Source organism: Doryrhamphus excisus, unplaced genomic scaffold (genome assembly GCF_037039965.1).
Source record: "Doryrhamphus excisus strain RoL-2023G ecotype Guam unplaced genomic scaffold, RoL_Dexc_Guam_v1.1 HiC_scaffold_24, whole genome shotgun sequence".
Taxonomy (NCBI): Eukaryota; Metazoa; Chordata; class Actinopteri; order Syngnathiformes; family Syngnathidae; genus Doryrhamphus; species Doryrhamphus excisus.
The window spans coordinates 7523222-7550892 of NW_027621862.1; the positions used below are offsets into that span (position 1 = coordinate 7523222).

At 47.1% G+C, this 27671-nt stretch overlaps 7 non-coding genes and 2 pseudogenes across 7 annotated transcripts; 6 read left to right on the forward strand and 3 right to left on the reverse strand.

Annotated features, from left to right (window-relative positions):
* Positions 1 to 41: 41 nt before the first annotated feature.
* On the forward strand, positions 42 to 112 carry trnag-gcc (transfer RNA glycine (anticodon GCC)). The gene has a single exon. It is a non-coding gene; the product is annotated as a tRNA-Gly (tRNA).
* Positions 113 to 471: 359 nt separating this feature from the next.
* On the forward strand, positions 472 to 545 carry trnat-agu (transfer RNA threonine (anticodon AGU)). Its single transcript has one exon. It is a non-coding gene; the product is annotated as a tRNA-Thr (tRNA).
* Positions 546 to 588: 43 nt separating this feature from the next.
* Positions 589 to 661, forward strand: trnaf-gaa (transfer RNA phenylalanine (anticodon GAA)). The gene has a single exon. It is a non-coding gene; the product is annotated as a tRNA-Phe (tRNA).
* Positions 662 to 2538: 1877 nt separating this feature from the next.
* On the reverse strand, positions 2539 to 2702 carry LOC131126837 (U1 spliceosomal RNA). Its single transcript, XR_009129355.2, has one exon. It is a non-coding gene; the product is annotated as a U1 spliceosomal RNA (small nuclear RNA).
* Positions 2703 to 13372: 10670 nt separating this feature from the next.
* On the forward strand, positions 13373 to 13551 carry LOC131124138 (U2 spliceosomal RNA; annotated as a pseudogene).
* Positions 13552 to 14645: 1094 nt separating this feature from the next.
* LOC131126787 (U1 spliceosomal RNA) lies at positions 14646 to 14809 on the reverse strand. Its single transcript, XR_009129305.2, has one exon. It is a non-coding gene; the product is annotated as a U1 spliceosomal RNA (small nuclear RNA).
* Positions 14810 to 15721: 912 nt separating this feature from the next.
* LOC131126883 (U2 spliceosomal RNA) lies at positions 15722 to 15912 on the forward strand. The gene has a single exon (XR_009129399.2). It is a non-coding gene; the product is annotated as a U2 spliceosomal RNA (small nuclear RNA).
* Positions 15913 to 20621: 4709 nt separating this feature from the next.
* On the forward strand, positions 20622 to 26620 carry LOC144895237 (peptidyl-prolyl cis-trans isomerase FKBP8-like; annotated as a pseudogene).
* trnat-ugu (transfer RNA threonine (anticodon UGU)) lies at positions 21562 to 21635 on the reverse strand. Its single transcript has one exon. It is a non-coding gene; the product is annotated as a tRNA-Thr (tRNA).
* Positions 26621 to 27671: the final 1051 nt, after the last annotated feature.

The following is a 27671-nucleotide window of genomic DNA, read 5'->3' on the forward strand; positions in this document are numbered from 1 at the left end:
TTGACAATTTAATTTGTTCTCCGACAGTGTTTCCCAACGTGGCATTGGTGGTTCAGTGGTAGAATTCTCGCTTGCCAAGCGGGAGGCCCGGGTCCGATTCCCGGCCAATGCAGTATACCTCAGCTTATACCTTTCTTTAGAGCTCATGTTGAAAAAGTACAAAGGCTCTTTTCCTGCGAAAGGGCAGAATTCAGAATGACACCTGAAACGTAACAGACCGGACCACCCGAGAGTTAAGGTGGACAGCACTTATTGAAACCTTACTGCAGTCATGCTGTTGTAGTCTCTGTCACGCAATTGGTCAGCACGTTTGGCTGTTAACTGAGAGGTTGGTGGTTCGAGCCCACCCAGGGACTCTCAATCCACACATGTGTAGGACTTTGGACTCCCTCCCTTGTATGAACATTTTTCCCCATTGGCAACTGTTTCCCAACTGTTTTTGTGTTGCACAGTGCCAGCAGTGCATCTGCTGGCACTGTGGCTAAGCTGGTCAAAGTGCCTGTCTAGTAAACAGGAGATCCTGGGTTCAAATCCCAGCAGTGCCTGGGTGCTTGGTCAGTGAAACTTTGGCAGAGGATCACTTTCGCAGCTGAAATAGCTCAGTTGGGAGAGCGTTAGACTGAAGATCTAAAGGTCCCTGGTTCAATCCCGGGTTTCAGCACAGTCCCTCTTTTCGTCCTGACTTGGCAAATAGTTTGAGAAGGCCTTTGCTGAAAGGACCTTCTCACATGAACTCTGACTCTCATGAGCACTGACTTCTTCTTGAAGGGCTCAGCTGTGTTGTACAATCTGACAGTCCTTTGCTGCCACATCATTCCAGTCGAGGACAATGGACATGACCAGGAAAAGCCCAGCTGTGTGATTTCAAGCAGTGCCTTCTGAGAGAAAAGAGTCTTAATCTGGTGCTTAAGACCAATCATCCACACAACCTAAAATGATGCCCTGATCAGGAAAAAACTGTGCCCTTGTGAGGTTCGCTGACAATGGAGGACACTCAAAAGGAGCCGGACAAAGCAACACACTCCTCAGCCTCCCTGGGAAAGTCTATTCCAGGGTGCTGGAGAGAAGGGTACAACTGTTGGTCGAACCTCTGCTACAAGAGGTCCAATGTGGTTTTCCTCCTGGTCGCAGTGAGGACAGTGAAACCACATACCCAGTGGCATGCCGCTCCACTCTGAATATGCAGTTAACGCCCCTCTCTTTTTATTCTCTTTCAGGGGTCCCCTACTACATGGTCGTGCAACACTGGGGGGAGGCAGTTGTACAAGCTGTGTTTATTTGTCTATGTGTGTGTATGTGAGAGTAATTACTTTAATTGTTTTTCCGAGTTCTTTTCTTGACACATTATTGCAGGATTAACGTGAACATCTGCAGGGTCGCTGTTGGCGCTTTCAGGCACCTCCAGGACCTGGGGCTCGCTGGGGGTCTCTGATCAGGGCCACGGGAACATTTCTTCTTCAGGACATTCAAACACTTTCTAAGCGAATGGATATAAGGGTGATAACTGACGCTATGTTTGTTCCGTCTACATTTTATTAGAACATGCGTGCAACCGGTCCTTTAGCTTGTCATGCCAGAAGTGCCCTCCCCCCGACGAGCGCCCTCTGGCATCGCTTCTCTGCAGCCGCAGCCGGTCTCCAGAGGGTGTCAGCCACTTTTTGTCAGCCTTGCCTCCTGCAGTCTCCCACCGGCTCCTGATTCTCAGGTTTCGTGCGCGCTTCCCGGGGCCCTGTGAGTGTCGCATTGATCAACTGCTGGATGTAATCTGACACAATGATCTTGTCTGGTGGAGGCCTTCCAAGTTTCCTCCACAAACCAGTGGCATAAGGGTTTTTTACGTCTTCCGTTTGGCTTCTCAGGGTCGGGTTTGGTGGCCCTTTGTGTGTTGGATATGACAAAAAAAGAAAAAAAAACCCACGTGGGATAGCCACAGGCGGTCAGAGCCTGTAACTTGTGCGTCTGCCCCCTCGGTGAGTGAGTGACCCGGTATTTTCTGCTCTCTTGTTTGCGCTTCTGACAGCTTCTGGCTCGGGTTCCAGTGGGCGAAGGGACTCAAAGTGCAGGAGCTGGCCTGTGTGGGTAGGTTTACCATGAACCACAATGTTGTGGCTTCCATCTTGGGTGTCGCTGCTTGCCTTCCTTGGACATAAAGATCTGAAGCAGTTGCCTCTGCGGCTGGGAAGGCCGCTGAGAGTGACAACAGCAATTTGAGCCGCTTCCGCTTAAGTTGGACGGTTGTTTCTGACGGCCACCTCGTCCACTGTGGCCAGTGGTTCCGGTGTGCTGGTAAAGTGGAGGTGCTTGGCCGACGCCCCTTTCTCCGCCTGGTTGCCGTTTTACATTGAGGTTTCCTGACTGAGAGCAGATCGGCCTCTCGGCTGGCTGGTTGGTTGGTTGGTTGTCTCCCGCGGACGGGCAGACCTTTCCAGCAAGCGTTGGTAGTGCTGGGCTGGTCGTTTCTTGCTCGAGTCCGGCTGCACTCGCAAGCCAAGGAGCTCGGCACGGCGCTGCACCTGCCTCTTGTTTTAAACACGGCATCAGGGGAGAGCGCGAACGCAGTCCCCCACTATCACAAATTATGCAGTCGAGATTCCCACATTTGGGGAATTCGCAGAAGTCAGCTCAACCCAGGTGCAATGGCTGAGCCTCGCCCTGGGTGAACCACCTTCTTGATCATGGTATCTCCCCTGCCAGGTAAGTATGAATTGGACCGGTCTCGCCCGGACGAGTCTCTCGCACATGCCACATGCTAAGTGGTGGTCTCATCAGGTCGCCCGCAACAAGCCCAGCCACTGGACCTGTGTCCAAATTCAGAGAATGTACTCTGGTTGTCTCAAGGAGTCGGTCTGTGTGGCACTCGTGTGACTTCATTCTGAGCAAAGGCAGCGGCAGCAAGTGGCTTAGTGCAGTTGCTGCAGACGTTCAATTGGGAGACTGGAGTACTGACTCCACGTGCCTAGTCACACCATGTAACATGAGAGGCCAATATGTTAAACCTGACACGTGTAGACGTGCAAGGTCGTCATGAGTCAGTGGGTTGTCAGGTTCAAACTCCTGTGACACTTGTAAAAAACACTTAAATGCGGAAATACAGAAGCAACAGACAACAATATTCAAAGTTACTCGCAGCGAGGACAGTGAAACCACATACCCAGTGGCATGCCGCTCCACTCTGAATATGCAGTTCACGCCCCTTCCTTTTTATTCTCTTTCAGGGGTCCCCTACTACATGGTCGTGCAACACTGGGGGGAGGCAGTTGTACAAGCTGTGTTTATTTGTCTATGTGTGTGTATGTGAGAGTAATTACTTTAATTGTTTTTCCGAGTTCTTTTCTTGACACATTCTTGCAGGATTAACGTGAACATCTGCAGGGTCGCTTTTGGCGCCTTCAGGCACCTCCAGGACCTGGGGCTCGCTGGGGGTCTCTGATCAGGGTCACGGGAACATTTCTTCTTCAGCACATTCAAACACTTTCTATTGTCTAAGCGAATGGATATAAGGGTGATAACTGACGCGAACTATGTTTGTTCCATCTACATTTTATTCGAACATGCGTGCAACCGGTCCTTTAGCTTGTCATGCCAGAAGTGCCCTCCTCCCCTACGAGCACCCTCTGGCATCGCTTCTTGGCCTTTTGGCTAAGACTGCGGTCGCCTCCTTTGGGTGGAAAATTGTATGCTTCAGGTGCATAGAATTCTGCCAACATTTGGGAGGAAATTTGCTACACTTTTCGGTGTGCTTTAACTCCTTTTATTCCCACAGCAGTGCAAGGTAAGTTTTATTTTTATTGTATTTATTGCATTTTAAGTATTTATTTGTTTTAAAACTCTCATTGAGCAGGAAAATTTCAGCTGGTCGTGCCTCCACTATGTCGGCCAGCTATGCCGGTATGCGGAGGCACCACAGTGTGCGTTTCACATATAAGGAAATGGAGGGTGAGTCACTGGGACTGTCCAGATTGGATTTTTCCAGAAAAATCATCCAACAAATTCTTCAATTTAAACCTGATGACCTCAATTGCATTTTGGCACTGCCTTACAACAAAGGCTATGACGTAAGTTTCCAGTCTGCTGCAACTTTGAGAGAGTTTTGGACTCGTTATGAAGATGTGAAATCCCAGCTGTCTGTGTTCAATGTTGAAAAACTGACTGACAATGCGGCTAAAACTGTTATTGTTAGAATGTTTAATGAGACAGTGACCGCAGATGATATTTGCTTTTGGCTGGGAAGATATTGCACGGTTAAAGGCCAGGCTATGAAGGTGAGAGATGAAGATGGCATCTGGAACTGCGCCTGGAGGGTCCCCATCCAGCAATGGCAGGACCCTCAGGGCTTCCAGGGTCTGAAACATCTGCCATCAATGATAGTTCTGGGAGAAAACCGAGGCTACATACATTACCAGGGTCAGCCCAAGCTCTGCCGCAAGTGTGGAGAGCACGGCCACCTGGCAGAGGCATGTCAGCAGACTGTGTGTCGGAAATGTAGAGAAATTGGACATACTTTTGAACAATGTACCAATGGCAGAAAGTGCAACCTCTGTGGAGACTCAAACCATCTCTTCAGAGACTGTCCCAAATCCTTTGCCAACAAGCTAAAGGCTGGAAAAGAAAAGAGAAATGGAGAGGAAAATGCTGGGGCCAATATGTTGTAATAATAGTTGAGACCATAAATTCAAATCTCCCGCCAAAACCTGTGATTGGAGGAGAAACAGGTGAGGCGGGACAGAGGGAGGGGCTCATAAAGGCCCCAGAAACCATGACTCAGAGTGGTCTGCTGGCAAATGAAGGGTGCACTCATCTGGGAGTCATCCTGCCGCCGCCAGAGTCAGAAGAGGAAGCCATCCCACCCAGTGGCCAGCAAGCAAAAAGACTCGCTTCACAGCTGTCTGACTCCTCTCTTTTATCAGAGAAGCGGGGAAGGCCTGAGGCTCTCTCTGACAGTTCTTCACTGGAGGAGCCTCGAGTCTTCCCCCCGGATTCCCCAAATGAACTGTCCTTTTTAAATATTGTTTTGCAGTCAACCCCTCGTGAGAAGCGAACTTTTAATGGCAGACTCCAGGAACGACCGACACCCAGACGTCGGCAGGGAAGGGAGGCTCTTCCCCTCCAACCCTCACCCACTGGAGTGAAGGAGGAGCCTCACTCACAAGAAATCTCATAGTCACAGTATAAATTTTATAGCAATTATTTAACTTTTAGGCCCCTTTAAGTTTTTTAATTTATTTTTTTAACTTAAAAATCATACTTATGACTCTCACCTTCTCTACCATCAATGTGAGAAGTGTGAAGTCGAAAGTTAGAGCTCAATGTGTTTTATCCTTCCATCAAACTTTTAAGTCAGATGTGTTTTTATTACAAGAATGTGGTTTACCCTTTTTAACAAACTACAAGCAGTGGGAAGAAATGTGGCCACAAACATCCTTATGGAGTGGGTCAAATGAAAATAAAAATGATGGCGTGGCCATTTTAATTAAAAACCCACATGTCACGGTAAAGGGGAGCACTGTGGTGAGGGAAGGGCGAGCACTATTAACACATTTGACTTTTATGGGACAGGATTTTAACCTCTTAAATATTTATGGTTCTAACGACAAAAATGAAAGGTATGATTTTTTAGAAAACTTGCAGTCCCACATGCTAGGCCGGGTACCTTTTATAGTGGGAGGGGATTTTAATTGTATTTTAAGTAGGAAAGACAGAAAGGGGGTGGGGGAAGATTTTAAAGTAGACAAAACATCAGTTTTATTACAGGACATGAGTAGGGATTTTAACTTACATGATTGTTATAAAGCCATGCATCCCAGAGAGGAGGGCTTCACCTGGTTCAGTGGTGACAGCACCAGAGCCTCTCGCATAGATTATATATTCACACGGGACTGGGCCCCTACTGATGCTAGATTGACCCCTGTCTTCTTCTCTGACCACCTGGTTCTCACCTGCACTCTTTCACTCCCGTCTGGTGCAGCGGTGGGAAGAGGTCTGTGGAAACTGAACTGCTCCCTGCTGGAAGATCAAGATTTGGTCAACCAGTACAGGGAGCGGTTCAGGGACTGGCAGACCCTTCAAGACTTGCATGAGTCACGAGCACAGTGGTGGGAAATGGTGAAGGCAAGGACCCGGACCTTTTTTAAAAAAGCAGGGCGAAAAAAATGTAATAAAGAAAAGAGATGCATGCTGGGACTGCAAAAACGTTTACAACGTTATTTTAACTTAACACAAAAAGGGCTGAATTTTAATGAAGAAATCAAACAGGTAAAAAATGAAATGGCTGCCTTAGCGGAAATTAAAAGTAAAGGGGTGCTTCTAAGGAGTAAGGAAAAAGAAATTGAAGAAGGAGAAAAATGTACCCGGTACTTCTTTAAAAAGATTATGAACAAAGCAGAAGGTATTTTTAAATTAAAAAACAAAGACGGGCGCATGGTGGAGACAAAAAATGAGATAAATGAAACGGTAGAATTCTTCTACCAAGAACTCTATGAAATCAAAAATACAAACCCAGAAGTCATCTCAAGAGCACTTGATTTTATGGAAAAAACAGTTGATGAAAACATGGTTTTAACACAGGATTTTAGTCACGAAGAGTTAAATAAATGTATCAGGGCTTTTAAGAAAGGGAAGTCCCCCGGGGAGGATGGACTTCCCATGGAATTTTATTTAACTTTTTGGGACATTTTAGCACCAGACTTACTCACTGTTTTTAATGAATTTGACCAAAGTAGCCGACTACCTGACAGTTTTAGAGTAGGGATTTTGAGAAGGGACAAATGGATCAACGGGGTGACTACTGAATAACCACATATACTTCCATTTTGTTCCTGAATAATGCTGTCAAAACAATATTGCGTCCAAAACCAGAAGATACCCCATGAATCTGCTCTTAACCTCAGAACTTGGTCAAAATCTGAAATTAAAACATTTGAGGTCCTCGTTTTGCGATCGACCGCATCATTACCATTTTATCTAGCTCTTCTCTATCGTCCTCCTGGTCCGTACTCGGGCTTCTTGGATGAATTTTCTGAATTTATTGCAGACCTGGTAACCCACGCAGACAATATTGTACTCATGGGTGATTTCAATATCCATGTCAATTCTCCTGAAGAGTCCCTTAGTGTGGCTTTTCAGACAATAATCGATACCTTTGGTTTTGTTCAATTAATTAATGAGCCAACTCACATCAGTGGTAATACCCTGGATCTGGTTTTAATTCGAGGTATTAGGACCTCCAACGTAACAGTCCTCCCTTACATAACCACTGTGTCTGACCATTACTTTATAACATTTGAAATCTTGACCCAATGCCAGCGCTTGGACCGGAACCAGTGCTCTAGCAGTCGTAATATTAGTTCTTCGACTGCTACTGCACTTGCTGAGTTACTGCCCTCAGTGGTCTCCTCCTTCCCTTCCTATAAGGGTCCTATAGACAACCTTACAAATGATTTCAACAAGGTGTTATGTAAAGCTCTTGATACTGTTGCACCTTTGAGATTTAAGTGTCATGCCAAAAGACTTACTCCCTGGTTTACAGCTGAAACTCGAAGGCTGAAACAATTTTGTCGGAGATTGGAGCGCAGATGGCGTGCAACTAAACTTGAGGTCTTCCGACAGGCATGGGGAGATAGTCTGACTAAATATAAACAGGCTCTTGTTGCGGCAAAAAACAAATATTTTTCTAGACTAATTGACCTCCATAAAAATAACCCTAAATACTTATTTGACACAGTTGCATTGCTAACCCAGAAGAGGACCTCTCCTAGTAGTTCCCCCTTCTCAGCCGACGAGTTCTTGCGATTCTTCGCAAATAAAGTTGAGCTCATCAGGAAGGAAATAAAGGACACCCTACCGCCAGATGGGCTTAACATGTCAACCGCCATGACCGCTGCTGGGACTACTTCCAGCCTCTGTCCCACTAGTTTCTCCTACTTTGAGGAAGTATCTCTGGACGAGCTTACAAAACTTGTCAGCGCAGCAAAGCAGACAACATGTCTGCTTGACCCGCTTCCTGGGAAACTTGTTAAAGAATTGTTCCCAATTCTAGCCCCCTCACTCTTAAATATAATTAATCTATCACTCTCATCTGGCACTGTGCCTGCAGCTTTCAAGACTGCAGTGATTCGACCCATGCTGAAGAAACCAACCCTCGACCCCGGGAGTATTTCCCACTATAGGCCGGTGTCTAACCTCCCATTTCTGTCCAAGATCCTTGAAAGAATTGTAGCACAACAGCTCAATGACCACATGGCTTTGGGTGATCTTTTTGAACCTTTTCAGTCTGGTTTCAGGGGAAACCATTCCACTGAATCAGCCCTTGCAAAAGTGACAAATGATCTTCTTCTTTCTATGGACTGTGACACATCTACAATATTGTTATTACTTGATCTCAGTGCTGCTTTCGACACTGTCGATCACTCTATCTTACTGGAACGCCTTCAAACATATATTGGTGTTACTGGTCCGGTACTCTCTTGGTTTAGATCTTATCTTGAGGATCGGACGCATCGTGTCGTCTGTGATGATATGACTTCAGAGTTCTGTGATGTCACTTGTGGAGTTCCACAAGGTTCAGTGCTCGGCCCTCTTTTGTTTAACATTTACATGTTACCGCTTGGCGACATCATTCGCAAACATAAGATTAGCTTTCACTCTTATGCTGATGACACTCAGCTTTATGTCCCACTAAAGTTAACTGACCCGCACGACTGCTCTAATTTGGAGGCTTGCCTCATTGATATTAAACATTGGATGTCCTGTAACTTTTTACTCCTGAACTCTGATAAAACTGAGATGGTGATTATCGGCCCTGCTAAACAGAGCCGCCTGTTTAAGGACACCACTCTGAGTTTTGATAATAGTATAATTTCCCAAAGTGACTCTGTAAAAAATCTGGGTGTGATATTGGACCCGACTTTATCCTTTCATAAACACATTAAGAATGTTACTAAAACAGCATTTTTTCATCTTCGCAATATTGCAAAGATACGACCTATTCTATCAACTTCTGATGCAGAGACCCTAGTCCATGCATTTGTCACGTCTCGCCTTGACTACTGTAATGTACTGCTTTCTGGTCTTCCAATGGCGAGTCTCAAAAGCTTACAGTTAGTACAAAATGCTGCAGCGCGACTTCTTACAAGGACACGTAAGTGTGACCATATTTCACCAATACTAGCCAACCTGCACTGGCTCCCAGTTCACTTAAGATGTGACTTTAAGGTACTGCTTCTGGTTTACAAAATATTACACGGGTTGGCACCTTTTTATCTGGTTGACCTAATTGTACCCTATGCTCCGTCTAGAAACCTACGCTCACAACATGCCGGTCTTTTGACTATCCCGAGAGCCAGAAAGAAGTATGCGGGCTCTAGAGCCTTTTCCATTCGGGCCCCAACGTTGTGGAATGCTCTACCTGTTAATATTAGAGCTGCTACCTCAGTAGAAATGTTCAAGTCCCGACTTAAGACTCATTTCTATACTTTAGCGTTTTGTTAAAAATATTCCCTGCCTGCTTTGACTGCCGCTCCTTCTCTCTCCCATACCGCCCCTCCGGCTGAGGGGGCGGGTCCAGGAGAGGCTGTTTTGGAAGTTTGCCTTGACGAAATTGGACATCGGACGTGGCCTACCTTGGAGGCGCTGCAGCAGAGGGATAGTGATCATCTCAAGACCCACGGCTGCCCAACTGTCCTAATGGCATCACATCTTGGACCTGGACTATTATACTCTATGTTTTTATTTAACTGTCACATGTAAACCTCTCCACATCCATTGCAGCCTGGTCATCCTAGAAGGGGGATATAATGAAAATAAAAATGATGGCGTGGCCATTTTAATTAAAAACCCACATGTCACGGTAAAGGGGAGCACTGTGGTGAGGGAAGGGCGAGCACTATTAACACATTTGACTTTTATGGGACAGGATTTTAACCTCTTAAATATTTATGGTTCTAACGACAAAAATGAAAGGTATGATTTTTTAGAAAACTTGCAGTCCCACATGCTAGGCCGGGTACCTTTTATAGTGGGAGGGGATTTTAATTGTATTTTAAGTAGGAAAGACAGAAAGGGGGTGGGGGAAGATTTTAAAGTAGACAAAACATCAGTTTTATTACAGGACATGAGTAGGGATTTTAACTTACATGATTGTTATAAAGCCATGCATCCCAGAGAGGAGGGCTTCACCTGGTTCAGTGGTGACAGCACCAGAGCCTCTCGCATAGATTATATATTCACACGGGACTGGGCCCCTACTGATGCTAGATTGACCCCTGTCTTCTTCTCTGACCACCTGGTTCTCACCTGCACTCTTTCACTCCCGTCTGGTGCAGCGGTGGGAAGAGGTCTGTGGAAACTGAACTGCTCCCTGCTGGAAGATCAAGATTTGGTCAACCAGTACAGGGAGCGGTTCAGGGACTGGCAGACCCTTCAAGACTTGCATGAGTCACGAGCACAGTGGTGGGAAATGGTGAAGGCAAGGACCCGGACCTTTTTTAAAAAAGCAGGGCGAAAAAAATGTAATAAAGAAAAGAGATGCATGCTGGGACTGCAAAAACGTTTACAACGTTATTTTAACTTAACACAAAAAGGGCTGAATTTTAATGAAGAAATCAAACAGGTAAAAAATGAAATGGCTGCCTTAGCGGAAATTAAAAGTAAAGGGGTGCTTCTAAGGAGTAAGGAAAAAGAAATTGAAGAAGGAGAAAAATGTACCCGGTACTTCTTTAAAAAGATTATGAACAAAGCAGGAGGTATTTTTAAATTAAAAAACAAAGACGGGCGCATGGTGGAGACAAAAAATGAGATAAATGAAACGGTAGAATTCTTCTACCAAGAACTCTATGAAATCAAAAATACAAACCCAGAAGTCATCTCAAGAGCACTTGATTTTATGGAAAAAACAGTTGATGAAAACATAGTTTTAACACAGGATTTTAGTCACGAAGAGTTAAATAAATGTATCAGGGCTTTTAAGAAAGGGAAGTCCCCCGGGGAGGATGGACTTCCCATGGAATTTTATTTAACTTTTTGGGACATTTTAGCACCAGACTTACTCACTGTTTTTAATGAATTTGACCAAAGTAGCCGACTACCTGACAGTTTTAGAGTAGGGATAGTGACACTCCTTTACAAAACTAAAGACAAGACCGACTTGAAAAACTGGAGACCGATTACCCTTTTAAACTGTGACTGTAAACTTTTTAGCAAACTTTTAGCCACACGTATGACCATGGTTTTAGACGACTTGATCAACCCGGATCAAACCTGTGCCATCCCTGGGAGGAAGATCACAGACAGCCTCATGCTGATCCGTGACACCATCTGTCTTGCGAGAGACAGAAATATTCGGCTAGTAGTACTAAATTTAGACTTTGAGAAAGCCTTTGATCGGGTCTCGCACCAGTATCTTTTTAGGGTACTGCAAAAAGTGGGTTTTCCAGAAAGGTTCGTAGCGTGGGTGGGACTGCTGTACCAGGATATTACCAGCAAATTTGTGGTTAACGGGAATCTGACAAAAGCAGTTAAAATCAACTGTGGCGTCCGTCAGGGATGTCCGTTATCTGCCCTCCTGTATATTTTATGTATAGAACCCTTGGCACAGATTTTGAGAAGGGACAAATGGATCAACGGGGTGACTATTCCGGGGGGACTGACGACAAAATGCATTTTATACATGGACGATTTTAACATTTTATGCACAAATATTTTATCAGTTAACAGAACACTGGACCTGACTGACTGGTTTGGACGGGCCTCTGGGTCCAAACTCAATAGGGATAAGACCCAAGCCCAATTTTACGGACCCTGGACGGCAACAGAGGAAATAGGACTTCCCCTGACTGTGACACAGACTGACCAAAAAATACTGGGAATTAAATTTGGCAAAGACGGGGGAGGGGAAACCAACTGGGGAGACGTGGTAGGGAAAGTGAGACAAAGACTGGGCTTTTGGGGACTAAGACAACTGACTTTAGAGGGAAAGGTTTTAATCATAAAAGCTGTGATTTTACCTTTGCTTTTACTGATCAGCTCTGTTTTTATCCCCAAAAGACATGTGCTTTTAGAACTAGATCGAGCCATTTTTTATTTCCTTTGGGGCTCCAAGTGGGAGAGAGTGAGAAGAGATACTCTCAAAAAGGCAAAAGAAAAAGGTGGAAAAGCAATACCAGATCTGAAACTGTTTTTAGGCGCAAGATATACAGCATTGCACCTGGAAAATGCAGTGGGCTCATCCAGTACTCCCAAGACCAAAGCCTTGGTACAATACTGGATGGGCTCCTACTTAAGAAAGCTCAAACTGATTCCAACAGATCTAACGATACCTGTGGCTTTTAACTTACCACCGGCATATATATTTATAAGGACTTTTTTAAAACATTTTAATTTGGAAAGACAAACATTAGACATTTTAAAAAATCATCGCTCTGTTATTTCTGTCGTGCAGGAGCGGGACCCAGTGAGTCCAGTGCGCGGGCTTGCATTCGGCGAGCCCACATCGGTTTGGCGCAATGTGAACCATCCTGCTCTCCCAAACAGACTTCGGGACCTGTCATGGATGGTGGCCCACGAGATCCTCCCAGTCAGGGCTGTTATGCACTCCCGAGGAATGTCAGCGAACCCAACTTGCCCCCGACCGGGATGTGGCGCACCGGAATCGGTGAGGCACCTCCTCTGGGAGTGCAGTGCTGCCGTAGACCTGTGGGCGACAGCCGGCGACCTAAATTTCCCGGACTTGCCAGCAAGGGAGGTCCTAAATGAACAGCTTGTGCTCTACGGGGTGAGCCACCAGAAGTCAACCTACAAAGACTTCGGGAAGCAGTGGCTCGCCCTCGCCGCCATCAAAGACGCCATCTGGACCTCCCGCAACTTGCTGGTAAGGAGGCACAGACAGATCCCCCCCGTGGCTGTGATCCGAATGGCTGCAGCAACCCTCGCAGCTGCAAGCGGCGGGCCAAGGACACAGCCACAAAGAAGAGTCGTCTGTGCCCACCCGGAGGTGGCACCCGGAGCATCACAGAAAAGGTCTCGGCAGCGGCAGCCTGACTCTACGAAGGAAGAAGGAGGAGAAAGAGAAGAAGCATAAGGGTCTGAGGGTACCCTGACAGTGTCCTGGAGATTAGCTGTCTGGGAGAGTGGGATGTAGAGACTATTGATAAGGACTCACTGCGCTCCTGTACAACAGAAGACATTGAAGCTCCTTTTTATGATATTTTAAAATGTTCATTACAAATTTTAATCATTTTTACTGCCCACAGCACTGGCTTTTAACAAAAACAAAAAGTTAATTGAACACTTTTAGTTTAAATGTGGTGTTGTGTATTTTACTTTTTTGAAGGGCAGTTTTCAAAAATAATGAAATGTGGTGAAATTCTGTATTAGTGACAAACAGTTTCAAAAAAAAAAAAAAAAATCTGTTCTTATCAGTTTAATATCTGATACGTCCCCCAACAGGGACTACATATTAAATTGCTTTTTGGAACAGGGAGCTGCGATTGGGGCTTGCGCCATCCGCTCCACGCATCGACCTGGTATTGCAGCGCTTCCAGGAACGGTGCACTTCTCCTTCTTGTGTAAACAGCAACAGCAGACTCTGGCAGGGTGCATCTTGTGGATGGTGCTGAAAGAAATGCACAGAACGTGCTCACGTTTGGTGCCCCCTGAGCAGTAGTTCTGCAGAGGAAATGGCTCGTGGTAGCGGGGCACTGTGTCTGCGCACTCCGTGGACCCCACTTCCCTCGCAGCAGCCGGTCTCCAGAGGGTGTCAGCCACTTTTTGTCAGCCTTGCCTCCTGCAGTCTCCCACCGGCTCCTGATTCTCAGGTTTCGTGCGCGCTTCCCGGGGCCCTGTGAGTGTCGCATTGATCAACTGCTGGATGGAATCTGACACAATGATCTTGTCTGGTGGAGGCCTTCCAAGTTTCCTCCACAAACCAGTGGCATAAGGGGCTTTTCCGTCTTCCGTTTGGCTTCTCAGGGTCGGGTTTGGTGGCCCTTTGTGTTTTGGATATGACAAAAAAAGAAAAAAAAACCCACGTGGGATAGCCACAGGTGGTCAGAGCCTGTAACTTGTGCGTCTGCCCCCTCGGTGAGCGAGTGACCCGGTATTTTCTGCTCTCTTGTTTGCGCTTCTGACAGCTTCTGGCTCGGGTTCCAGTGGGCGAAGGGACTCAAAGTGCAGGAGCTGGCCTGTGCGGGTAGGTTTACCATGAACCACAATGTTGTGGCTTCCATCTTGGGTGTCGCTGCTTGCCTTCCTTGGACATAAAGATCCGAAGCAGTTGCCTCTGCGGCTGGGAAGGCCGCTGAGAGCGACAACAGCAATTTGAGCCGCTTCCGCTTGAGTTGGACGGTTGTTTCTGACGGCCACCTCGTCCACTGTGGCCAGTGGTTCCGGTGTGCTGGTAAAGTGGAGGCGCTTGGCCGACGCCCCTTTCTCCGCCTGGTTGCCGTTTTACATTGAGGTTTCCTGACTGAGAGCAGATCGGCCTCTCGGCTGGTTGGTTGGTTGGTTGGTTGGTTGTCTCCCGCGGACGGGCAGACCTTTCCAGCAAGCGTTGGTAGTGCTGGGCTGGTCGTTTCTTGCTCGAGTCCGGCTGCACTCGCAAGCCAAGGAGCTCGGCACGGCGCTGCACCTGCCTCTTGTTTTAAACACGGGATCAGGGGAGAGCGCGAACGCAGTCCCCCACTATCACAAATTATGCAGTCGAGATTCCCACATTTGGGGAATTCGCAGAGGTCAGCTCAACCCAGGTGCAATGGCTGAGCCTCGCCCTGGGTGAACCACCTTCTTGATCATGGTATCTCCCCTGCCAGGTAAGTATGAATTGGACCGGTCTCGCCCGGACGAGTCTCTCGCACATGCCACATGCTAAGTGGTGGTCTCATCAGGTCGCCCGCAACAAGCCCAGCCACTGGACCTGTGTCCAAATTCAGAGAATGTACTCTGGTTGTCTCAAGGAGTCGGTCTGTGTGGCACTCGTGTTACTTCATTCTGAGCAAAGGCAGCGGCAGCAAGTGGCTTAGTGCAGTTGCCGCAGACGTTCAATTGGGAGACTGGAGTACTGACTCCACGTGCCTAGTCACACCATGTAACATGAGAGGCCAATATGTTAAACCTGACACGTGTAGACGTGCGAGGTCGTCATGAGTCAGTGGGTTGTCAGGTTCAAACTCCTGTGACACTTGTAAAAAACACTTAAATGCAGAAATACAGAAGAGACAGACAACAATATTCAAAGTTACTCGCAGCGAGGACAGTGAAACCACATACCCAGTGGCATGCCGCTCCACTCTGAATATGCAGTACACGCCCCTTCCTTTTTATTCTCTTTCAGGGGTCCTCTACTACAGGGTCGTGCAACACTGGGGGGAGGCAGTTGTACAAGCTGTGTTTTTTTGTCTATGTGTGTGTATGTGAGAGTAATTACTTTAATTGTTTTTCCGAGTTCTTTTCTTGACACATTCTTGCAGGATTAACGTGAACATCTGCAGGGTCGCTGTTGGCGCTTTCAGGCACCTCCAGGACCTGGGGCTCGCTGGGGTCTCTGATCAGGGTCACGGGAACATTTCTTCTTCAGCACATTCAAACACTTTCTATTGTCTAAGCGAATGGATATAAGGGTGATAACTGACGCTATGTTTGTTCCGTCTACATTTTATTTGAACATGCGTGCAACCGGTCCTTTAGCTTGTCATGCCAGAAGTGCCCTCCTCCCCTACGAGCGCCCTCTGGCATCGCTTCTCGGCCTTTTGGCTAAGATCAAGTGTAGTATCTGTTCTTATCAGTTTAATATCTGATATGTCCCCCAACAGGGGACTAAATATTAAATTGCTTTTTGGAACAGGGAGCTGCAATTGGGGCTTGGGCCATCCGCTCCACACATCGACCTGGTATTGCAGCGCTTCCAGGAACGATGCACTTCTCCTTCTTGTGTAAACAGCAACAGCAGACTCTGGCAGGGTGCATCTTGTGGATGGTGCTGAAAGAAATGCACAGAACGTGCTCACGTTTGGTGCCCCCTGAGCAGTAGTTCTGCAGAGAAAATGGCTCGTGGTAGCGGGGCAGTGTGTCTGCGCACTCCGTGGACCCCACTTCCCTCGCAGCAGCCGGTCTCCAGAGGGTGTCAGCCACTTTTTGTCAGCCTTGCCTCCTGCAGTCTCCCACCGGCTCCTGATTCTCAGGTTTCGTGCGCGCTTCCCGGGGCCCTGTGAGTGTCGCATTGATCAACTGCTGGATGGAATCTGACACAATGATCTTGTCTGGTGGAGGCCTTCCAAGTTTCCTCCACAAACCAGTGGCATAAGGGGCTTTTCCGTCTTCCGTTTGGCTTCTCAGGGTCAGGTTTGGTGGCCCTTTGTGTGTTGGATATGACAAAAAAAGAAAAAAAAACCCACGTATGGATATGTACATGTTAGGCTCTTTTACTTTCCTAGCCTTGTCTATGTGTTTTGTATAAAGTAAATCACTCTAGTTTCTATGTGTTTTGTATAAAGTAAATCACTCTAGTTTCTATGTGTTTTGCAGGTGGATCTGCTCCACCAACATTAGAGCTGCTACGGTTTTCAGGTCCAGGGCGAAGTTCTTAAATAATGACCGACCTCAAAGGGCATTTTGTGATTGCATGTGTTCTCGTCACGTTCTACTTTTGTTCCTTTCATGTGTGTTCTACCTACAGTCCAAGTGACTGAATATGAATTGACACAACCTACGAGAGGGTAAGTATAATTTGAATACATTCTTTTGAATGGATGAAATGGTGAATGATGTTTGCTCACTAACGCCGGAAGCATGTGTTTGCAGTGAGCCATTCTGCTTCTCCTGCTCTAGTTACAGTTAGACTAGACCATCACAAAAAAGGTCTATTTAATTCTTTAAAAAGCCAAACCAAGTAGTTGAAGTAGCAAATGGCAGTTTGTTGTGAGTGACTCTACTAATACCCCTGAAACGCCAATATTTCAATCAATCTGTCTTTCATCACGTTTTCTCCGGTTTTAGACACAGAACATGCACCGACTGGCCCAGATGCACCAGAAGATGGTAAAGGCTTTAAGTGATGTTTGACCATTTCAATCCAAACTGATTTACACTCATGGTAAAATGCACCACCGCCTCTTTCCTTGTGTAGCACCAGCTGTGCTGCCTCCAAAGATTCCAGTGCCTTTCCCACGGGAGTTGATGTTTTTGCTACCAGAGAAAACAAAGACCAAAGAAGAGACCCCACAGCCTGCCCCAGGTGAGTGGTTAACCTTTCTATGTGACTGACTGCACCTGATATTAATATAATTATTAACACAGTGTACATGTAATTTGGTTTCATTTTAGAAACTGCATGTGCTCCTGGAAGTCCTGTAGCCTCCACTCTATCTGCATCAGAGCCACAGTCTGCACAGAGACCCCACAGTAAATAACACAGCAGTATAGTGTCACATTAAAAAGGGTGTCAAAATTGACATGTGCATGTCTGTTTCCAACTAGACCAACCACCAGTCCCACCTACGGCAGTCCCACCTGTGGCTGATATCAACAGTCCTCCACCTCAACAGTTTCTGTCATTTGACCAGGAGGTCAATAAGTGGAACTGCACACACCAGCAGAAAATATGGATGAAGTTGGAACTGGAGTCCATGGGTCTGTGACCAGGCTCCCGCCCTGTCAACAACCCTATGAAAACCTTCTCCCTGTGGCGCTTACCTCCCCAGCCTGAGCTGATTGACAGTATTTATGATCTGCAGTCCTCAAAGTATTTTCATCTTCACCCCTTTTTCGTCTAAAAGCCGGAAAATGACTACTTGATGGGGCGGCTAAAAAACAACTACACCCTGCCGTGCTCTGGTGACTGTTCTCAGCCACGTGTTGTCTCTGCTGGAGTCGGGAGACCGCGAGTGATTGTGGGCCTCACTGGGCAATACTACCTGCTCTCCTCCCGGCTGTGCTGTAAGAGCTGCAATAAGAGGTGGTATTCCGACAACCCGCTCTGGCTGGAAAAGCTTCCCAAGAGGTTTACCAATCTGTTGCCAGCGTTACTGACTTACACGAAGGCCATCTGTAAGTCAGTACTGGATGAGTTGAGACGGACTGGAAAATCACCCACAGACATGGCAAATCAGGTCAACGAGATGTTGCATCTCAAGTATGAGCATGCCAACCTGGCCTATCTCCTGTGCTGCCAGAATGTGATGGATGGAGAGGCAGGAACTTATGGCGGCCAAAAGACCATCACTCAGTTCCTTCGGCAGGAGTGAAAACCGGAGCCTTTTGGGGGCTACAGTGATGCTGATGGCTGGAACGGGGTCTCTGTGTCTGCCCACTACCTCACTGACTGCTTGCTGCATGAGTTCCGGAACCAGAAGGACACCATTCAGCGGATGCTGCAGGGTACCTTTGGACAGGCTCAGCTCAGACCACACCCGGAAAGTGGCCAAGAAAGTCACCTTTCACCTGGTGTCATGTCGTCATACGCTATGATGAATGAGAACTGGATGATCCTGTCCTGGGTCATGGTGCAGTCTGAGACGGACAAAACCCTGCAGCTGATGTACGAGGGTCTCTCAAACCGCTACAACAGGGCTGGCATTGAGAAAGCCCAGTTTCAGTGGGTTGACAGGTGAGACTTCATCACTTTAACCAGAAATGTTTAATCAAAAATTAACTCTATTAAATGTCATTATTTCATATGTTATTTGTGTTTCTCAGAGATTGCTGTGCACCGTTCAGGGTTGCAGAGTCTTCTGCGGAGGAACATCTCAACTGGGATGCCTGGCAAACAACTGATGCAATTGTTACTGAGGCCACATCTGGGAACCTGTTGAATACATGTGCATCAAGAAACTCTTACAACAACAGTATCGTCATCAAGCTGGACTTGTTCCACTGTATGCGACGGCTTCTTCGTGAGTGTGCCTAAGAACATCACCCGTTATACGGCATCTTCACAAAGTTCCTGTCGGCTGCCTTCTCTGTGGTGGACATGGAAGACCTGCAGAGGCTCCAGGATGCATACGTCTTCTGTGGCATCCAGCCTGCAAATCCCACCAAGCAGCATATTCGTGAGCACTGCAGGATAAAGATTCCTTCGCCCGGGACGCTTATTCAGAGAGTGCAAGGGGTGTTGAAGCACTTTCACCTGACCACAGATCCGAATGGCATCCCTCTTTATAAGCCCTCCATGCTAAAGAGATGGAGGATCCAACGTGTCCACATCCTGCGCGGTTGCCTCAGTGATCCTGAGGTGGAAGGGGGCATACTGTACCGCTGTGGAGGAACCATACAGTTAAACCACGTGCCAGGTGAGCGTGCAGCAGTCCCCGTCTGGATCCCCATCAGAGGCACGTCGCAGCAGCAGGGCTACCACTTTCACCAGGCCAAATGGGTGACCGGCACGCAGGTCTCCCCAGAGCTGTTCCAGGCCCAGGCCATGACAGGAGTGTGTCGCTGGAACTATCAGCGTCTGCTGGACCTGAAACTGCCAGGCGTTTCTCTCCCGCCTGTTTTCGACCCTGCACTGATATGCTCCCTGAATGCTGTTTCCAGACGGGTCTTTGGCGAAGAAAAGTACCCTGCTCTTCGTCTGACAGCTGAAGACACTGGGGAGAGGTTTGGCCTGGAGTACAGGGAGCCAGAATGTTGTCCGGTCCCTTTAGACTGGGACAAACATAAAACCAAGAAGGACCCCGGCCACGCCACAAGTGCTCCTTCTCCAGGCATCCTGTCTGATCAGGGAGCAGAGCCAGTGCAGCCTTCCTCCACACCTCCCACCAGGCTTTTCAGCTTTGTTCACCCTCTTCAAACTGCTACTGCGACTACGTCTAGTCGTGTGGCCCCTATCCCAGCATCTGACTTGGACAATAAAGCTTCTGTTACTGAGCTTCAGCCACAGCCAGGAAAAAAAACTTATCTAATCATGTGTCCCCTTGTTCTAATAGTGTTGCATCTTGTTTGAACCAAATAACAAATGTGTATCTCATGGTTTTCTTTGCCTAGAGCCCACAAGAAGATTGCCCATCCAATGTTCTCCGACTGCTGCCCGCACTGGACCAGTGAAGACTGGAGGGAGAGTATTTGTGTTGGACCACAAGCGCTGGCCATCTCCAATGAAGTCGGCAATTGACGAGCTCCTTAATAAACACCACAGGCACAAGGACATGATCAAGCTTGTGGTTCAGGAGTATGGCACTCTTGTCCACAAGTCCAGCAAAGACCCCAACAGCATGCTGCATCCAACATCAAAATTGCACATTTCCAAATACATAAAACACAACAGTAAATTTCTCAATACATCATCTTCACTAAATACCAGCCCAGAGAAGCTGCAACACACAGCAGCTTTGCCAGTTGCTCAGCACTACCTCTGCTGTGCCTGTCGTGATACTGCCTGCAGCTATGGTCATTCCACCATCACCACCACCACCACCACCACCACCACCTGCTCACACCCCATTGAAGCAGGAGCAACCACCTCCCGTGTCAAAAAAACTCAAACAAAAACATGTCTGTGCTGTGGCCAACCAAAATCAAAATATCAAGGGGATGGGACATCAATACATGACTTTTATCAGCGGGGCCCTGTCAGATACTTTTATTGCTCCACAAAAGTTTTCCAAAAATATGGTGCAGAAGGTCTGACAAACCCCAAGATGCTGTTTCAAGAGTTCAGTCAAACAGACTTCGTCCAGCGAGGGCTCAATGATACAAGAAAGAGGGTGGAGGAAAAACAGCAGAAGAAGAGGAAGAGGGATGAATCTCCTCCACTCCCTGTCCGAAAGTGCCGGTTCTGCAGGATGCAGCTAAAGCAGGGTCCGAACAGCCCCCACATCCACACTGGCTTTCCAGGGCAAGCAGGGAAGTACATCTACTGCTCTGCCAAAGTCTTCTCTATCTATAGAGAGCACGGGATGGAAAGAGAGATGAGCTGGAGGGAGTTCCAGGCCTCTCCTTTTTATGAAAAGCAGAAACAACGGCACCAAAATAAATGATTTTTTTTTTATAATTCATAGCTTGTGATTAGTATTCATTTTTTATCTCTGAGAGTGTTTTTGAGTGTGGCATGGCAACCTGATAAATAAATATTCTTTGTTACATTGGTTTTATTTTGTGTTTTATTTCAAGCACTGGTATCAATATAAGCCTGATATGAATAGTTTGTAATCATATAGGGATTAATTGGAACAAAATTATATTGTGGAGAAGAAAATGGTAACATGACTGATGCTTAGACGGGATTTGAACCCCTGACTTCATTTCTCCGAAGTCTCTCTTGCTTGTCTGACGTCTGTCTCGCATCCTGATTGGCTGGCAGCAAATGTCAACAACACCCGCGCGACTCCCACGTGGCAAGCGAGAATTCTACCACTGAACCACCAATGCCACGTGGGAACATACTGTCGGAGAAAAGTGGCGTTGAATGACAAAACATCACAATGTCATATTCTTTGGATTCAAGCACCTTCTGGCGTAAGGGGATCCACAATCATGTCAGCTGTGGATGCACCGTTGACTTCTTTTTGAAGGGCAAGTGACGAAAAGAGGTACGTGGGTCAGAAATCAGCTGCTAAAAGTTTCAGGGACCAAGCAGCCAGGCACTGCTGGGATTTGAACCCCGGATTTCCTGTTTACAAGACAGGCACTTTGACCAGCTAAGCCACAGCGCCAGCCGAGCAACTCTTCGAGACATTAATTGTTCCAATGTTGAGACGACGCCATTTGCTGTGTGTCATTCGTTCAACAGGGGGAGAATCCCGTATATTTGGCACCGATACAAAGGATTTACCAATTGGGAAGAATGCAAGGGCTTTCCAAAAGAGTCCAACACAAGTGTCACTGGGACTGGGACAAATAACTAGGCTCTTTCCTGTGGCCGGTTAGCTCAGTTGGTCAGAGCGTGGTGCTAATGACACCAAGGTCACAGGTTCAACCTCTGTACTGGCCACTCGTCTTTATGTGCTCCAGGAACAACAAAAGCCCAGGGCGTCAACTTACCGGCCCCCATAACCAACATCACACCACCCACCCACCTGTGAAACACTCAACAAGACCGGGGAAAGGTAAAGAAAACAGCATGTCAAAGCAGAGCGGCAACAAACCTCTTGGTCACCAAGACTGCAAGGAGCAGATCAATGGGGGAAATAGACCCCATTATCCTCTACCCAAAATGTAGACCACGGGTGCAGAGAATGCGGACTGTGAAGGAACAAAAAAAGCTCCTGTCAACAACACCCTGGCCCTCACTCGCCAGTGCGGCGTTGTCCGGGAAATATGGACCACAGGTATGTGTCCAAACCGGGGCTTGTTGGTCTAGTGCAGGGGTGTTCATTAAGATCGCGGAGGTGGTACTGGTCGATCGCTGGTCGATCGCGGCGTGACATTAAAAAAATATCATCCTAGCATCAATGCCGTCACTTGATTGATATACAGGGCAGCCATTCAGATGACAACTGAATGTTGCCCTTCGGGTGACCAATCAAATTAAACAACGTCTCTAAGTGCAGCAGAACTTACGATGTCAGCCTATCATCCATCCCCGTTACTTGATTGACATACAGGACAACCAGTCAGATGACAACTGAATTTTGACCTTTAGATCACCGCTCATGCGTAAACAACGATGCAAAGTGCTAAGCTAGTCGGCGAATTGCATCAGATTTTAAGCCCTGGCTAAAGTTTATGGTCACTAAAATGAGTGAAGTAGCTGGACCAAGTAAAAAGGCAAAAACATATCACTTCCATACGGAATGGGAGGTGGACTTTTTTTCACAACGTCTTTTTCGAAGTGCGTTTGCCTGGCTAACCTGGCTATCAGCAGCTACTGTCCGGACTATGCATCCCTGGCTGATTCAATTCAGTGCAAGTCATCAAAGTAAACTCAGGTAATTACAAAAAATGTTAATAGTTAATTATGTGTGTTTTGCAATATTGGCTCATTTGGTTATGTAAGGTACATCAACATACATTGTACGTACTAATAATCCTCAATACATTTGAAAATAAATAGATGTTTTGCATTTTTGTAGTGGGTAGATCATTTTGACTCGGTCATTTTAAAAGTAGCTCGCATGCTGAAAAAGTGTGACCACCCCTGATGTAAGCGATCGAAGAGAGCAAATATAGCGAATTTCTGTTGTAAACACCAAGCAGAAATAGTTTTTAACAGAAGCTGTCAGTAGTTGAGGAGAGCAAACATAGAGAACTTACCTTTCACCGAACGAAGCAGGAATGATTTAAACAGAGGATGTCGGTGATTTGAAGTAAGCCAAAATAGCGAATTTCTGTTGTAAACACGTAGCAGAAATAGTTTTTAACAGAAGCGGTCAGTAGTTGAGGAGAGCAACTATAGAGATCTTACCTCTTCTTCAACAGGTTAGATGTGCCTATCCCCCTGCCCAGGACCTCCTGCTGTGACTCCCCCCATCGACACCTCGAGTGGACACAGCCCCACCCACGCCTCCCCCTCCTTTGAGAAAACATTGCAGGAAGCAGGAGTAAATTAAAGTGACCCTTAGATGGCGGTATTTAACAAGTATAATATCAGTACATTCAAGTGAGCACGTTTCAGACCATTGTCAGTTGATTGGACCCTTCTTTTCTTGTTTGATTTAGGAACTAAACAGAGGATGTCAGCGATGGAAGGGTTAGAATAAAGAGGTTGACTGCTGTTAAGAAAAAGAAGAAATAGTTGTTATCAGAAGCTGTCAGTGGTTGAGTAGAGCAAATGTAGATATCTTTATGGACTCGCTAGTGTGCTAGTAATTTGGTACGCATCTGCTTTCTCTTCGTTGAGAATAGGGTTAGAGTCCCGGCTAGGCGGGCGGGTCTGAGCTCGTCCTCTGGATGGGGCAGGAGGAGCACTCTCCATCCCCCGGCTGCTCCTGCCACCCGGTCCCCCTGTGGTTGAGTATTTTTTGTTTTTTTTACAGGGGGATGCCGGGAAGTCTTGCTGCCATTCTTTTGGTAAAATACTCAGCAAGTCTAACTCATTGTCTTAGTTAAGCAGCTCAGGCTTGGAGATGACTTGGTTGAGTTTACCCAAAAACCAGGCCAGACTCACCTTCCTGGACATGCGATACTCTTCCTTCATCAACAGGTAGGGCTGAGCCCTCCTGCCCCTTTTCTTTCCTCTGAACTCTACGGGAGAGAGGGGTGTCTGGATCCGTGTCGACAAACAGCTTCATTTGGAATAGGTCACCTGTTTCCGTTGCGACTTTTCAAATAGTTCGAAAAGCCTCATTGGCTGGCTGAAAGGACCTTAATTTAATTCTTCCAAAGGCCACCCATTCATACAATGTTAGAAAGGTTACAAGCTAAACCATTGACTCCATGGGCACTAGTTGAGTTGAATAGTTTACCACTGATATGTGTTTGAACTCAAATCTACAAGTAAACTAGGAATCTTATCTCTGAATCTCAGAGAAGACACTGTGCACTGTTGTGATTTTTTTGTGTGCACTTATCTCCTTCGTCTTCTCTGTGTTGAGAAATCCCACCTCCTACCGAGAAGCTCCTTTGTGCAGGCCAGCACCAGTGTGGCGTCATCCGGGAAATATGGACTACAGGTATTTGTCCAAATCGGGGACAAGGGCTCAGGTAGACTCCTAAAGAGATGAAGCTCACTACCTTGTTGCAGACAAATTTAAACTAAAATTACTATTTGTCCTTACAGAAAACATCTAACATCAAAAGCACTGCAACACAATTCATCAATCCAAATCACACAATCCCAATTTAGGTATAAAGGTAATCCTGGACATTTAATGGAAATTCTTAGTGACAAAGAGCCTCCTTGCGGAACTGACCGGGGCTTGTTGGTCTACTCGTATGAGTCTGCCCTTGGATCGGGTTTTGACTTTTTAAATCACAATTACCCGAAAAAAGAATCAGTGAAGGTCACTCAACTCTAATGTTTTCTGACACTGTGTACTTAAAGACTGATAATGTCTGTGGGCTTGCAGGACTCACCTTGATGTCTTTCTTTTGTCCAGAAGATATTTGACAATCTTGGAGGTGGCAATTTCAGGACCGGGGCTTCTTTATCCCTCTCCATAGTGAGGTCAAGTACAGTATGCTAGAAGATTTCTGCTTTGTCTCAGTGGATTCAACTTGTGCTTTTGGAGTCAATGGTTTGGCTTGTATCCTCCTCTAACATTGTCTGGATGGGTGGCCTTTTGAAGAATGAAGTTCAGGTCCTTTGCAAAGACTCAACGTGAACAGGGATTGTGCTGAAAACCGGGCTTGAACCACGGACCTTTAGAACTTTAGTCGAAACTCAGTCATCCAGGAAATATGGATTGTGTGTCCAAACTGGGGACAGATGCTCGTGTAGACACCTTCAGAGATCAAGCACATATCCTTGTTCCCATTTGCCACGTTGCTATTTGTTTTTGGTAAAAGCAGGAATTGAAAGGCCATGTTTCCACCCAGTTTCAAACTGGGGATATTTTGTGTGTAAGGCAAATGTGAGAACCACTACACTATGGAAACCTGAAGGAAGGTACTTTTAAGGGGACTGGGGAAGTCACAAAGCAGTTGCCAAACAATGAAACACGACACCGTGTCCAAAGTGGGGGCAAATTGACAATTGTCCAAATTGACAAATATTTCTCCTTTGTAGGGAAAATTGCAATTCATATAACATGTTCCAGAAATAATGGGCTTTTCACAATCACAAATGAGGCTTGAAAGGTTTAAAAGCTACCTGTGAAAGAAACACCTTGACTTTAACCACTTTTTATAGCCTAATTAATGTCATTTCATGTGTGTATGGGGGTTAAATTTTTTATTGTGAGATTTGTCTGAAGACATTCCGGACGGATGGGACACTGGTGGAAGAACAGCAGGAACTCTTGTTCACTCTGGGAGATGGTGATATTATCCAGGCACTAGATCTCACAGTGCAGCTCATGGAAATGGGAGAGAAGGCCCTCATCGTAACGAACGCAAAATATGCATATGGTACATGGGGAAGTTCTGAACCAGAGGTCCCCTCCAATGCGTAGCTGTCCCTCGAAGTAGAACTGAAGGAAGCCACTGATGCACCAGACCTAGAGCTGTTGCCTCCAGTGGAAAAGATTGCCCTGGCCAGCTGTAAGAGAGAAGGAGGCAATGTGCATTACCAGCGGGGTGACTACGCTTTTGCTGTCAACTCTTACAGCATCGTCCTGCAGATTACCGAGTTCAGCTCTAAACTTGATATAAGTCCAGAGGAAGAAAGCGAGTTGGTTGATGTGAAAGTGAAGTGTCTAAATAACATGGCTGCGTCTGAGCTCAAACTGGATCACTATGAGGCAGCATTGAAATTGTGTGTCTTGGCCCTCTCTCACCAGCCAAATAATATCAAAGCACTCTTCCGCACGGGCAAGGTGCTGGTCCTGCAAGGCGAATATGCAGAAGCCATTCAAACTCTGAAAAGGCACTAAAGCTGGAACCAAGTAACAAGACAATCCATACAGAGCTGTCCAAACTGGTGAAGAAACACTCAGAGCAGAGAGGAGCAGAACAGGCCATGTACAAGAAGATGCTGGGTAACTCCACCAGCACCACCCCAAAGAAAATCTGTGCCAAATCGTCTTGGAGTTTCAGCTGGAAGTGGTTATTCGGTGCCACTGCGGTCGCGCTATCGGTGGTCTTGGCTGCCAGAAACTGAAGCCATCAGGTGACAAATGAGCACATCTGGCAGCAGTGCCTTCAAACCTTTATGGTCATAGTCAGGGCGGACATGTCAGTCTTGTTGTCACGGTTCAGCATGTCTGTGTTGCGGTGCGACCCCAGGATGCAGAGAGCGGGACCGAAAGCAGGTAAAAATATTTATTTTTGCTATGATTGCAGCAGTAGGAAAAAGGCAACTCGGGTAGCAGAAGGACAAACTAACAATGATCCCACACAGGGAGACGCACACACCTGAACTAAACAGACACTCAAATTAGGGACAGGTGTGGGTGACTATGACAACGGAGGCAGACGAGGCAAAAGACAAAGACAAAACAAGAGCGTGCAAAAAGGAAACCAAAGCCCAGACGGGAAACTCAAACCCAAGCTGTCACTTGGGAACCCACACAGGGCGTGACACTTGTCTCTTAACTCACATCTCTACTGTAATTAAGGACTGTCTGTCACGGGGTGTCAAGGGTTGGGCCCCAGATGGCGGGGAGGGGCCGCAGCGACGACGGCGGCGAGCGGTCCCCGTGCTCGCGGCGATAGCAGCCGGCGGGGAGGCGTCCGTGCTGGAGGAGGCGGTCCTCCTTGTGGTCGTTGCTGCGCCTCTCTATCCCGATGGCCAGGGCGATGAGCTCGTCGAGGTTGGATGGAGTCTGCAGAGGAATCATACGTTCCCGGATGTTGTCCGACAGGCCCGGAACTCGATGGCGTAGTCGGACGCGCTGCGGCGGCCTTGGCGTAGCCGTAGGAGAGCCCGGGACGCCTCGCGCCCCGGCGGGGTTCGCTGGAAGATCTGCTCCATGGCCTGGGAGAAGGCGGCATATGACGAGCAGACGGGAGAACGGCGGCTCCACTCAGCGGTGGCCCAAGCTCCAGCCCTTCCAGTAAGGTGGGAGGTGACGAAAGCCACTCGCGCTCGCTCCGACCGAAAAGCCGCTGCCTGCAGTTCGAAGTGGAGCTCGCACTGGGTGAGGAACGGCCGTACCTCCCCTGAATCACCGGAGAACTTCTCCGGCTTGGAGAGCAGCGCGCCAAGAGCA